Raw genomic sequence first — 12,580 nt, forward strand, 5'->3', positions numbered from 1 at the left:
CTTCATGACTCTCTCCGCTTCTCCAGGTCAGATACCTTAGCCTCAAGGTGACAAACTTGGATATCTGTATACAAAGCCCCATTCCGCAAATGGCCATAAAAATTATTCAGGCTGTGTACTCACCACGCATTTCAAGCAAATTTAAACAACATAGCTGCCCCCAAAGAATCCTGGGAGCTGTACTTCGTAGAGCTACAATTCCCAGCTCCCTTAACACGCTACAACTCCCAGATCCTTTGGGGGAAAGTCATGTGCTTTCAATGTATATCTTTAAAATGGTTTATTTGTTTGGATTGAAAATGCCCATTTCCAGGCCACGGTCTTATTATGTTCTGTAGTTGCCACAAGTAAAATTTCACCAGAAGTTCTAAGCGGTCTTACAGGTCTATGCAGGGACAGGCAGTCTTAATTCGTTTCGGGAGTCCGTTCAACTCCCGAAACCATTAAAAAACCAAGGCGCAACTTCCGATTGCCTGCAGGAGCTTCCTGCACTCAATCGGAAGCTGTGGAAGCCAAGTCAGACATTTGGCTTCCGAAAAATGTTCGCAAACAGGAATACTTACTTCCCTGTTTGCGGCGATTTGTTCAGCAACTAAGCTGTTCAGGAACCAAGGTACCACTGTACCACATACTTATTGTGGGAAAGAGTGGTGTTTCCTGATGCCATTTTAAGAATTGGACTTTCTCAAAAGCAATTGGGGGTGGGGAGATGAACTTCTAGAACCTTCCGTCTTAGAGATTGGCCTAAGCTTTTATTAAGTCTTTGGTCCAGCAGCTAAAAAACAATGTACATGTGCATGCTCGTAAGATCCTGAGATGACCCTGAAGCTCATTTGGGGAGGTGACCTGATGGATTAGAAACTAATTAAAAGTCAAGGAGCTTTTCAGACAGTAGATGCACGTCAAGAGTACTCAATCCTTCATGTTTCAAGTGTGTCTGGAAGTCAAGAGCTCCCAGCACTGTTGAAATGATGTGTTCGATTTGTGTTTGTTCAGGAAAGCACTCCGATGGCTGGGTGAAGAGGAGTTTTTACTTAATTTGAGTCAAGCGTCACTAGATGGTTTGCCCCGTCAATATACAAGTGAAACAAACAAGCACAAAAGGGAAGGATCAGCAAACGTATTACAAGAGAACAGCGGGTGCTGAGTTCATCCACTGAATCTAATGTACCAGCCAAAGTGTTCTAGACTTTTCTCCCAATGTCAATTAGTTCTCGAGCCTCTTAGCCTACCAGTTCATTCTTTACTTCCAACAAGACTAGGGGGAGCCAACACTCTCAGACAGCATGGTCAAGGGTAAGAGCTGATAGGATTTGTAGTCTAAAACATATGGAAGACACCATGTTGGCTACCCTCGAACTAGACTGTTGGTTGGTATGTGATCAAGTCATTCTCAGAGTAGCTCCGATGAAATTAATGGACAAACGTTAGTCATGATGAGCCCACTGATTTCAATGAGTTATGGTTATTATTTATTAAATTTGTATACCACCCTATACCCACAGGTCTCAGGGTGCTTCACAGCATAAAATCACAATATAAAATCACAGAATACAGAGTTTACACTGGGCATGGCATAGTTGGATTTGTTGTTTTTGTTGTTTAGTCGTTTAGTCGTGTCTGACTCTTCATGACCCCATGGACCAGAGCATGCCCGGCACTTCTGTCTTCCACTGCCTCCCCCAGTTTGGTCAAACTCATGCTGGTAGCTTCGAGAACATTATCCAATCATCTCGTCCTCTGCCATCCCCTTCTCCTTGTGCCCTCCATCTTTCCCAACATCAGGGTCTTTTCCAGGGAGTCTTCTCTTCTCATGAGGTGGCCAAAGTATTGGAGCCTCAGCTTCTGTCCTTCCTCAGGGCTGATTTCCTTAAGAATGGATAGGTTTGATCTTCTTGCAGTCCATGGGACTCTCAAGAGTCTCCTCCAGCACCATAATTCAAGAGCATCAATTCTTCGGCGATAAGCCTTATGGTCCAGCTCTCACTTCTATACATAGTTGGATATCAGTCTTTAATTTGCTCACTCAGTCATTTATAATTTCTTCATTCCCTGTGTTATTATGCAGTGCTGTTTTTCCAGGAAAAGAGGTGCCGGAACTCACCACAAACACCTCCCTTGTTCTCTTATGGCAATGGCACCCACTGGAGAGGTGTTGGAATTGAGTTCCGACGAGTTCCAACTGAACCCCCCCCCCCCACTTATCTGTGCATATGACTTCATATGAGAACTATCAACAGTTTAAAATTTTGCTGTTTTTGTTTCTAGTTGGTGTACCATGCTGCTTAATCTATTTGACTGCATCCATCTTGCAAACAAGTGTGCCATCAAACCATCGCCCATCATCCAACTGATACTGTGAAATTCCTTAAATAAAAGATCTTGGTCCAGGGCTTATCTCAAGAGTTGCCTCTCTAGAACTAAGACTTTAGATATAGGAGAAAGAAATATCTAAATACCCATGCAGATGATTTTTTTCAGAATGGGTCACAAAATTAAAATTGAACGCAAGTCAAAAAAAAGAGGAGGAAAATCCAGCAAACTAGAATAACGTTTTATCAGATTAAAATCCACTGAAATTTCTGAATTCTTTTTAAACATAACCCAAGGCCAGCCCGAACAAGTAGGTCTTTCTGTGTCATGATGACAATGGGGTGAGGAGTTTACAATATTTCTAAAAGATGCTCACCAATGGACTGTGGCTCTGTAGGAGAGACTTCCCTCACCAGAAGACGGCTTCTGGTTCTCCTCTGAATGCCCTTCCTGTCTGAAACTAGCATAGACAGTGTCATTAAGAGAGTGCCTTCGGTGGATCTCATGGATTGTAATGAGACACATCCCATCACGTGCCCAGATTTCCCCTTCGAACAGATCTTGGCTGTATATGTTTTTATAGTAGTTCCTTGAGAGATACAGGAGTAAAACTGAATGGATGGTATCTCCCCTCCCCATCTCAGTTGGGCTTCCCATTCAGCTGCAATTGCAGACAGACCTTCAGGAAATGAAACTTTCTCAATACTCTGGTTTCTCTTCAGATCGTATAAATCTTTCGCCTTTTACTAAAGATTTCCGTGGAGAGGAACATTTATGAGTTTTCAACTAATTTTTTGAGGCCTTGCTTCGGCAGGGCTAAAACACACACACACACACACACACACACACACACACACAAAAAAGGGCCACAGAAAGAGTTCGAGATAGACCAATTTTTAAAATCTAACAGACTACCAAAAGTAACTCAGGAAAAGAGAACAATCCTGAACTGTAAAATAACACAACAGGAAATTGAAGGCGCCATTCAGAATATGCAACTAGGCAAATCTCCAGGCCCGGATGGACTTACCTCCAAATATTATAAGACTTTGAAGGACTATTTGATACAACCTTTGTTAGAGGTATGCAACCAGATTATGGAGGGGAAGAAGGCACCGGAGTCGTGGAAAGAAGCCTTCATCACATTGATTCCCAAGGTGGAAACTGAAAAGACTCAACTTAAGAACTACCGTCCCATCTCACTCCTAAATGTGGATTACAAAATCTTTGCAGACATTCTGGCAAGTAGACTTTTAAAAGTTTTGAATGAAGTAATTCACAAGGACCAGGCTGGCTTTCTCCCAGGTAGACATTTGTTTGACAACACCAGGAACATTATTGATATTTTGGAACTTTTACAAACAAATATCAGTAGGAGAGCGGTGTTAATTTTTATCGATGCAGAGAAAGCCTTTGACAATATTTCTTGGATGTTTATGAAGAAAAATTTGGAAGGGATGGGAGTGGGACGGGGGTTTGAAAATGGAATACAACCAATTTACACAGAGCAAAAAGCTAAATTGATAGTGAACAATGTGGTGACAGAGGAGTTTAAAATTGAAAAAGGGACACGACAGGGGTGCCCTCTATCTCCTCTTTTATTTATCTCAGTCCTGGAGGTGCTGTTGAACATGATTAGGGAGGACCGGTTGGTACAAGGAATAGAGGTCGGAGTGAAACAATATAAATTGAAAGCTTTTGCAGACGATTTAGTCTTAATACTACAGGAGCCAGTATCTAGTACAAAAAGAGTTTTAGAACTGATTCATGAATTTGGTCGGGTGGCGGGATTCAAGCTGAACAAGCAAAAGACCAAGGTTTTGGCCAAAAATTTGACACCTACAGAAACAGAGGGGTTCCAGAAAGAAACAGAACTAAATGTCGTTAAAAAAGTGAAATACCTAGGGGTTTATTTGACTGCGAAAAATTTGAATTTATTTAAAGACAATTATGAAAAATGTTGGTTGGAAATTAAGAAGGATTTGGAAATTTGGTCAAGATTGAAACTTTCCTTGTTGGGCAGAATTGCAGCTATAAAGATGAATGTATTGCCGAAAATGCTATTTTTGTTTCAGGCCCTACAGATCGTGGACAGAGTGGAATGTTTTGGAAAGTGGCAGAAGGATATATCTAAGTTTGTCTGGCAGGGCAAAAAGCCCCGAATAAAGTTTAAAATATTAACTGATTCGAAAGAAAGAGGGGGGTTTGCCCTGCCGGACCTGAGGCTGTATTATGAATCCGCAGCCTTCTGCTGGCTGAAGGATTGGTTTCTGTTGGAGAACACTGATGTCCTGGATCTGGAAGGGTTTGATAATGCTTTTGGCTGGCATGCATATTTGTGGTACGACAAGGTTAAAGCTCATAAACTATTTAAAAACCATATTGTCAGAAGAGCAATTTTTGCGGTCTGGTTGAAATATAAAGACTTATTGGAGGGCAAGACCCCGAGGTGGCTATCACCAGTGGAGGCCAAGGCCAGGAAAAGACCCAACATGGAGGCCTACTGGCCAAAATACTGGGAAATAATTGAAAAAATTGGAGACAATTGGAGGCTGCAGAGCCAAGACAAATTAAAAAATAAGGTGCGGGATTGGTTACATTATGCTCAAATCCAAGAGGTTTTTAAAATGGACAAAAAAGTTGGTTTCCAGGTGGAAAAATCGAAATTAGAGACGGAATTGTTAGAACCAAAAACTAAGACACTTTCGAAAATGTATAACTTGCTGCTTAAATGGAATACACAGGATGAGACAGTCAAATCTGCCATGATAAAATGGGCACAGGATATTGGACACAACATTATGTTTGAAGACTGGGAAAGGTTATGGAACACCGGAATGAAGTTTACGGCATGTAATGCCTTGAAAGAAAACATTATGAAAATGACATACCGGTGGTACATGACCCCAGTCAAGTTAGCCAAGATATACCACCTGTCTGACAATAAATGTTGGAAATGTAAGGAGGCAGAAGGGACATTCTTTCATCTTTGGTGGACCTGCCCTAAAGTGAAGGCCTACTGGGAAATGATTTATAACGAGTTAAAAAAGGTATGTAGGTATACCTTCCCCAAGAAACCAGAGGCCTTCCTATTGGGCATGGTGGACCAGAAGGTGTTAAAGAAGGATAGAACTTTGTTTATGTATGCTACCACAGCAGCAAGAATCCTTATTGCAAAGCACTGGAAGACTCAAGATTTACCCACGCTGGAGGAGTGGCAGACGCAGTTGATGGACTACATGGAACTGGCTGAAATGACTGGCAGAATCCGAGATTTGGGGGAGGAAACAATGGAAGAGGACTGGAAAAAAATTAAGGACTATTTGCAAAAACATTATAAGTTGTACGAATGTTAAGAAATACGCACGATTAGGAAATTTTTGGCTTTAGCAACTTGATTAGGTAAACTGAAAATTAAGACAAGAAAAAAGAGGTGGTAAATATGAAACAATTTTATTATGTTAACTTTAAATGTACAAAGTTGGGATACAATATTGAGAATTTAGAAACATAATAACTGAAAGATACAGTAAGTTAAGAAACAAGGTAACAAATTGCTGAAACTCTTATTGCAAAGAACGCAGAGTCGTGAGGATGTGGGGAAGTCCATTTGGAATATTGGTAAAACTATTGAAAGTTGGATTGTAATAATCTTTTTATTATTTTTCTTTGTTTGTGTTTCTAGTATTTTCTTGCTTTAATCTTGTGTCTATGACCTTAAGAAAAGAAACTCAATAAAAAATATTTTTTTTTAAAAAAAAAAAGGAAATGAAAGTTTCTCCAGCAACTTCATGCTAAAAACTTGCTGACTTTCTGCTTGTTGCATAAGAGAGTTCCGCCCATTAAAAAGTTGGCAGCCTTGGAACCAACTAAGACACCAAGAATTGAATAGCCATAAGGAAAGGGCACCTGCAATGAACAATTCCAGGAGATGGTGATAGTAAACAACTGTGGAGAAAGTAAAGTGGGTGGGAGACAACAGCGACTGGGACTTTGGCACCATCTACTAGAAATAAAGGTTTGTGCTTGTATGGTGCTCGGTTGGGCTTCTCCTTTTACATCCAAAGGGAGCCCTAAAAATAAATAAAGATGACAAAGATAATCCTGGAGCTGCTGAAAGGTGACTTTCAAGTTAAAAGGTTTTACAGGTATTCACTTAACCCTTGAACTGGAATCACCCAATGTTTGAGGACATCTGCTTCTGTTATCAATCCGACCCATTTTGCTGTATTTTGTCCCCCTTTGGTCCAAACTGTGCTTCACAATTTGCATTGCACTATTTTGCCTGCGAGGGACGTGGGTTGTGCTGTGGGTTAAACCACAGAACCTAGGACTTGCTGATCAGAAGGTGGGCAGTTCGAATCCCCGCAATGGGGTGAGCTCCCGTTGCTTGGTCTCTGCTCCTGCCAACCTAGCAGTTCGAAAGCATGTCAAAGTGCAAGTAGATAAATAGGTACCGCTCCGGCGGGAAAGTAAACGGCGTTTCCGTGTGCTGCCCTGGTTTGCCACAAGCGGCTTAGTCATGTTGGCCCGGAAGCTGTACGCTGGCTCCCTCGGCCAATAAAGTGAGATGAGCGCCGCAACCCCAGAGTCGGTCACGACTAGACCTAATGGTCAGGGGTCCCTTTACCTTTACCTTTATACACCTCTTGATTGTAAAACAAAAACTATTTTTAAAAAAGTAAACGGCGTTTCCGTGCGCTGCTCTGGTTCGCCACAAGCGGCTTAGTCATGCTGGCCACATGACCCAGAAGCTGTATGCTGGCTCTCTCGGCCAATAAAGCGAGATGAGCACCACAACCCCAGAGTCGGCCACGACTGGACCTCATGGTCAGGGGTCCCTTTACCTTTACTATTTTGCCTGCATGGTGCACTCCATCTTATTCTGAATAATTTTTGAAAGGGTGAGTGGGGAGGGGGAAATGAGTGGATTAGAATCTGGTAATATATGACATCTTCTTAAAAATAGTTAATTTTGGTGAGAATTTGGTACATTTGACTTAGATGGTACATTGGTCTGAGGAAGTGATAGCTCAGTCGGCAGAGCATGAGGCTCTTGATCTCTGGGTCGCAGGTTTGAGCCCCACGTTGGGCAAAGGATTCCTGCCTTGCAAGGGGTTGGACAAGATGACCCTCATGGTCCCTTACAAGTCTATGATTCTATGAAAGTTTGTCAGGATCAAAGCAAGCTACTCTAAGCCAAGAAGAAGCTTGGTGAGTCTCTTCAAAATGGAGACTTTTCTGAAATGGGCAAATGAAGCAGGTTTTCTCCCATACCAACCCTTTTATTTGGAGTTACCATTTTTGTATTTGTATACTTTTTATGACATCACATGACATCACTGTCCAATCATTGCAACTCACTATTTTCCCCATTGTACTCCTGGCATTTTCTCCCCTTTTCATCTTTCAGGAAAGTATAGTGCTTAAAACAGAAGCCGTTCCTTATTTCAGTCAATGTTTCCCCCTTTTCAGAGTTCTCCAATGATTGCTCCATCTTTTAACTGGAAACAGAGTTTCCTATATGTGGGCATCACCTTTAATGCAATCTGAAAACTAATCATGTCTGATTAAGTTGTACTTATTAGAGGGCAGCCAACCAAATTAACACATTGCATATAAAACACCAAAAGTACTAGAGCAATATTTGATATTAAACAATATGCCAAATGGTTACTGAGGAAGGAAGGAAGGAAGGAAGGAAGGAAGGAAGGAAGGAAGGAAGGAAGGAAGGAAGGAAGGACACAATTACTTCTGATGCTACAGAGCAGAGATGTTCATGGCTGGTTTGGGATGTTGGACAATTCTGATGAAAACAGAAATGGGAGTGGAAACTGCCAAGGTTCACTTATTCATTCCATGTCTGGAATGGAAATCAATCCAGTGCATGAAGAAGAAGAAGAAGAAGAAGAGGAGGAGTTTGGATTTGATATCCCGCTTTATCACTACCCGAAGGAGTCTCAAAGCGGCTAACATTCTCCTTTCCCTTCCTCCCCCACAACAAACCCTCTGTGAGGTGAGTGGGGCTGAGAGACTTCAAAGAAGTGTGACTGGCCCAAGGTCACCCAGCAGCTGCATGCGGAGGAGCAGGGAAGCAAACCCGGTTCACCAGATTACGAGTCTATCGCTCTTAACCACTACACCACACTGGCATGCAATCAGCATTCACTGTTGCAGTTTCAGTCTGCAAATGATATGCAATTGATTACGTCTCTTCCAATCTGCATTTTGTCTCCTTTGCATTAAAGTGAATGGGGTGGAACAACATGATGGCAACGTGATTTAGCCACTGTGGATTGAGAGACAGATAATGTTGTGTTGGGCAGAAGATGAAGTGCAGTGGAACAGGAACAGTTCTGCATACAACGCATACAGGGTGCACCCCTGTTTGCAATCTGTATATTTCTTTCAGCCAAGCATCTGACGTAGTGAAGCAGCCACCCCGCCCTGGACCCACTTTCCTCAGTTCAATTTCGCCAACCGTGATGGGCACCGGTTGAGAGGGCATGCAGTCAGGAGTATCTCTGCGAGCACCCCTTCCACATCATCTGACCTCATATATCAAAACTGACCCCACAAAGTTGGAGAAGTCGTAGCGCTGGACATCTCAGTTGGAACAGTACTCATAATGGTAGTGTCTATATTGCTACAGAGTTGAGTGACTTTATCCTCAAAATGATGGGCCAAACGGTCACAGCAGGCCTCTGTTGCCTCCGGAGGGGTCCACCCCCACCAACAGGCGAAAACAGACTCTGGAAGGGAAGAAGAAAAAGCTGTGAAGGCCACATTTGCAGCGCAACCTGCCTGCTGAGTTGCAGGTATGAGGACAATACCATAATAATGCCAAATTGCTCCTCCTGTGCCACAGCTCCACAGCTCCTTAAATAGCTATTCTTCTAGGAAATGCTTCTTCTCATCTCCTTCAGCATTTCTGTTTTCCTGTAAGTGGCTTCTTTAAAAGTAATTTTCTGTGACTTGTCAACAACAGCTACATAAGAGGCGATGTTTTGTTGTGTGGCAGAGGAGCTCTGAAAGAGGACTCTGGTCTCAGTGTGCTTGTTAGATAAGGCAAGGTGACAAATCTTACTTTGCCACCTTCCGAGTTTGCCTTTATTTTAGGCTGCTCTAACAATGCTTTCCCCACACAATGCCATCCATTTGCACTTCCACGTAGGTCAGTTTTACTTTCTGCTTGCTCAGAAAGCTGTTGTAAAAAAACCCCCCACACTCTTATTCAATGCAGTGCTAAGCAAAATGTCCCACCAGCACAAAGATTCCTCCTTCTGCAATGAAACATTCTCCCACTCTCCTCTCCCCATATCTATCCTGGGGTTCCCTCAACCTTTTTGAGCAGATTTGGGTTGGTGTGGAGGGAAGGAAGCGGGGGTGGGGTGGGGACAATCCTATTGCCCTAGTGAAGTGATGAAATTAAAAGACACCTGCTTCTTGGGAGAAAAGCAATGACAAACCTAGACATCATCCTAAAAAGCAGAGACATCACCTTGCCAACAAAGGTCTGTATAGTTAAAGCTATGGTTTTCCCAGTAGTAGTGAGGTATGGAAGTGAGAGCTGGACCATAAAGAAGGCTGATGGCCGAAGAATTGATGCTTTTGAATTATGGTGCTGGAGGAGACTCTTGAGAGTCCCATGGGCTGCAAGAAGATCAAACCTCTCCATTCTTAAGGAAATCAGCCCTGAGTGCTCACTGGAAGGACAGATCCTGAAGCTGAGGCTCCAATACTTTGGCCACCTCATGAGAAGAGAAGACTCCCTGGAAAAGACCCTGTTGTTGGGAAAGATGGAGGGCACAAGGAGAAGGGGACGACGGAGGACGAGATGGTTGGACAGTGTTCTCGAAGCCAGAAACATGAGTTTGACCAAACTGCGGGAGGCAGTGGAAGACAGGAGTGTCTAGTGTGCTCTGGTCCATGGGTCACGAAGAGTCGGACATGACTAAATGACTAAACAACAACAACCATTTGAGCAAACTCATAAATTCATGAATTTAGCAAGAAATGATCATATTGGCTAACTTCCTTGTGAGGTCAGCCTGGCAACAGCTCAGTGAGGTGGGTCTTGAAGAAACAAAAGGCTGATAATGGCCTGGCTTGTTTGATAGTGCTGAGCCATTGGCAAAACACAAGATACGCTGCCCAGTAGCTTTTGGGGTAAGATAACCACTGGCCTGATGGAAGCAAGAGGCGGAAAACGCCTTGTGCAATGGGCTTGAGAAACAGAGGTTGCCAGGGTGACTGGGGTGGGAGCGACTGGAAGCAAGAGGCGAGGGTTGTTGTTTTTTTGCAAGTGCTTCTGGGAAGGAGAAAGAGGAAGTGCATGGGACTAAAGGGTAGCCGCCAGCTGGCTGATTGTCACAGAGAGACACGGGGTAGTGCTTTGGATGCCTCTGGATCCAATCCTGTGCTGCTGGGAAGGACAAGCCCCTCTTGAGATGTAAATGCTGTGAACTGCCTCTCCATAAAAGTCAACTGTAGATACGTGTGAATAAACCATATTTCATAAAGACAGTAGTCTCTGACGTGCCTCATTTTCCCCAAGGAAACACAAACCCTGGTTAAATGCCACTGTTTGGCAAAAACGGGGGTGGCCCATAGCAATATATTTATTTCTATTTGTCGAACAACACACATTTTTTAATGTCGCTTTTGTCAGCCACCTAACCTTGCCGCTTCTTTTGATTTAGAAGGGCTGACTACAATTATTTTAATAAATGAAATCTTGACCTTCTTTGATGGATTCCGGATAATAATAATGTGATTCACTGGTGCGCCTATGCTATCAGTGGGCTCACAAGAAAATGCGCATACATAGTTCTGCAATATAATTTTTGTATAAGCAAGGCACAGACATTTTGTATCTCCATATTAAAAAAGAACAAAACCCTCTGACCTTTAGCAGCCCAAACCCCACAGAAGCATGTAAATTGCTGAAGTATTTGGCCCAGGCAGATTGGGCCTGGCGTCTTCTTTTCTTGGTAGTTCGGGAAACACTGGAACACCGAAAGCTGCCTTATGCTAAATCAGACCATTGGCTTAATTATTTCAGCAGTAGAGTATGGAACATGTACCGATTAGAAACAAAGCAGTATTTGTTAAGTAGAATTGGTTTAATTCACACAGAAATGGGAAAACGGCTGAGTATTAATGAAGGTTTAAAATGGAAAAATGGCTAAATGTATATTGATAACATTGGGGTTTTCCCACAATAGTTTTCTAAGTGGTCTCTGAGCTTCTTGCTGAGTAGATAATTAACTAGTTGTTGTTTTCTGCTAGCTAACATGTGAGTGTTGTAACCTTAGATCAGGTGACAGAGGTATTGAATTGCAAAACTGTCATCTTGAAAGGGTGGTGGCTTTAGGCTTTATCTGAATGACACAGAGAACAAAAGGATGTGATAGTGGCTCTTCAAGAGTTGCGTAGCCTAAGGCCAATGGAGGCTGAAATGCAGGCTGTCAGTGGTGGTGGTGGGGGAAACAGTTTGGACTTCTGGAATTATCTTTTATTTCTAAGATGCTGAGCCTTCGCTGGACAGCACCAGATACTGTATGGCTATTTTTGGACGTATCATTTGATGTTTTTATTTTGTTTTGAAGAGTTTCTGCAAGTAAAACTTTGAACAATATTTTTATGGGTCTGGACTATGTTTCTTCCAAAAGGAGTCAGTTTTTATGTTTCCAGTCGCTTCAAACTGCACAAGATTAATATCTGCAATTGTACATCTGCTTCGAAACTTCTGAAAGTGCAAACAGTATTGAAAGTGGGATCACGTATAACCTCCCCGATACCATCATGAGCACAAATAATCATGAACGTGCAATAAAAGGATGTCTGGAGGGACCTATATTCTCATCTCGGTGCTCTTTTTCTTCACAATAACCCGAGAGCTTGTTTGTCCTGTGGCTTCTCTGTCTGAATTGTGAAGCTCCTGTGCTTGCTCACTGTGCCTTGACTTTGCCTCTCTTCCTGCAGGGATGAATAATTGGGGAGCCCTGGTTATTTAACTGGATTATATATTCGCTTGACAAGCAATCCTGCAAGTCCTATCTCCCTAGTGCAAAGCTCTGCAAAGAAGTATCTCTAAATTATCACAAAATCACCACTATTTCTTCTTCTGATGGTTGTGCTGACTGAGCTAACAGAACTGCAAGCCCAATTCAGCTGCCCATATTGCTAGTCTCAGAGATATAGACGTGTGGTTTAGAGTTGCCAGACTACCTTTCCCTCCCATCAGTAAGACCCTTTTAAATAT

The 12,580-nt window shown here is 42.7% G+C and overlaps 1 non-coding gene across 1 annotated transcript; it reads left to right on the forward strand.

Annotated features, from left to right (window-relative positions):
* The first annotated feature begins 3,015 nt into the window (after nucleotides 1–3,015).
* On the forward strand, nucleotides 3,016–3,131 carry LOC144327891 (U5 spliceosomal RNA). Its single transcript, XR_013393066.1, has one exon. It is a non-coding gene; the product is annotated as a U5 spliceosomal RNA (small nuclear RNA).
* Nucleotides 3,132–12,580: the final 9,449 nt, after the last annotated feature.

This window comes from Podarcis muralis, chromosome 5 (assembly GCF_964188315.1).
Source record: "Podarcis muralis chromosome 5, rPodMur119.hap1.1, whole genome shotgun sequence".
Classification (NCBI taxonomy): domain Eukaryota; kingdom Metazoa; phylum Chordata; class Lepidosauria; order Squamata; family Lacertidae; genus Podarcis; species Podarcis muralis.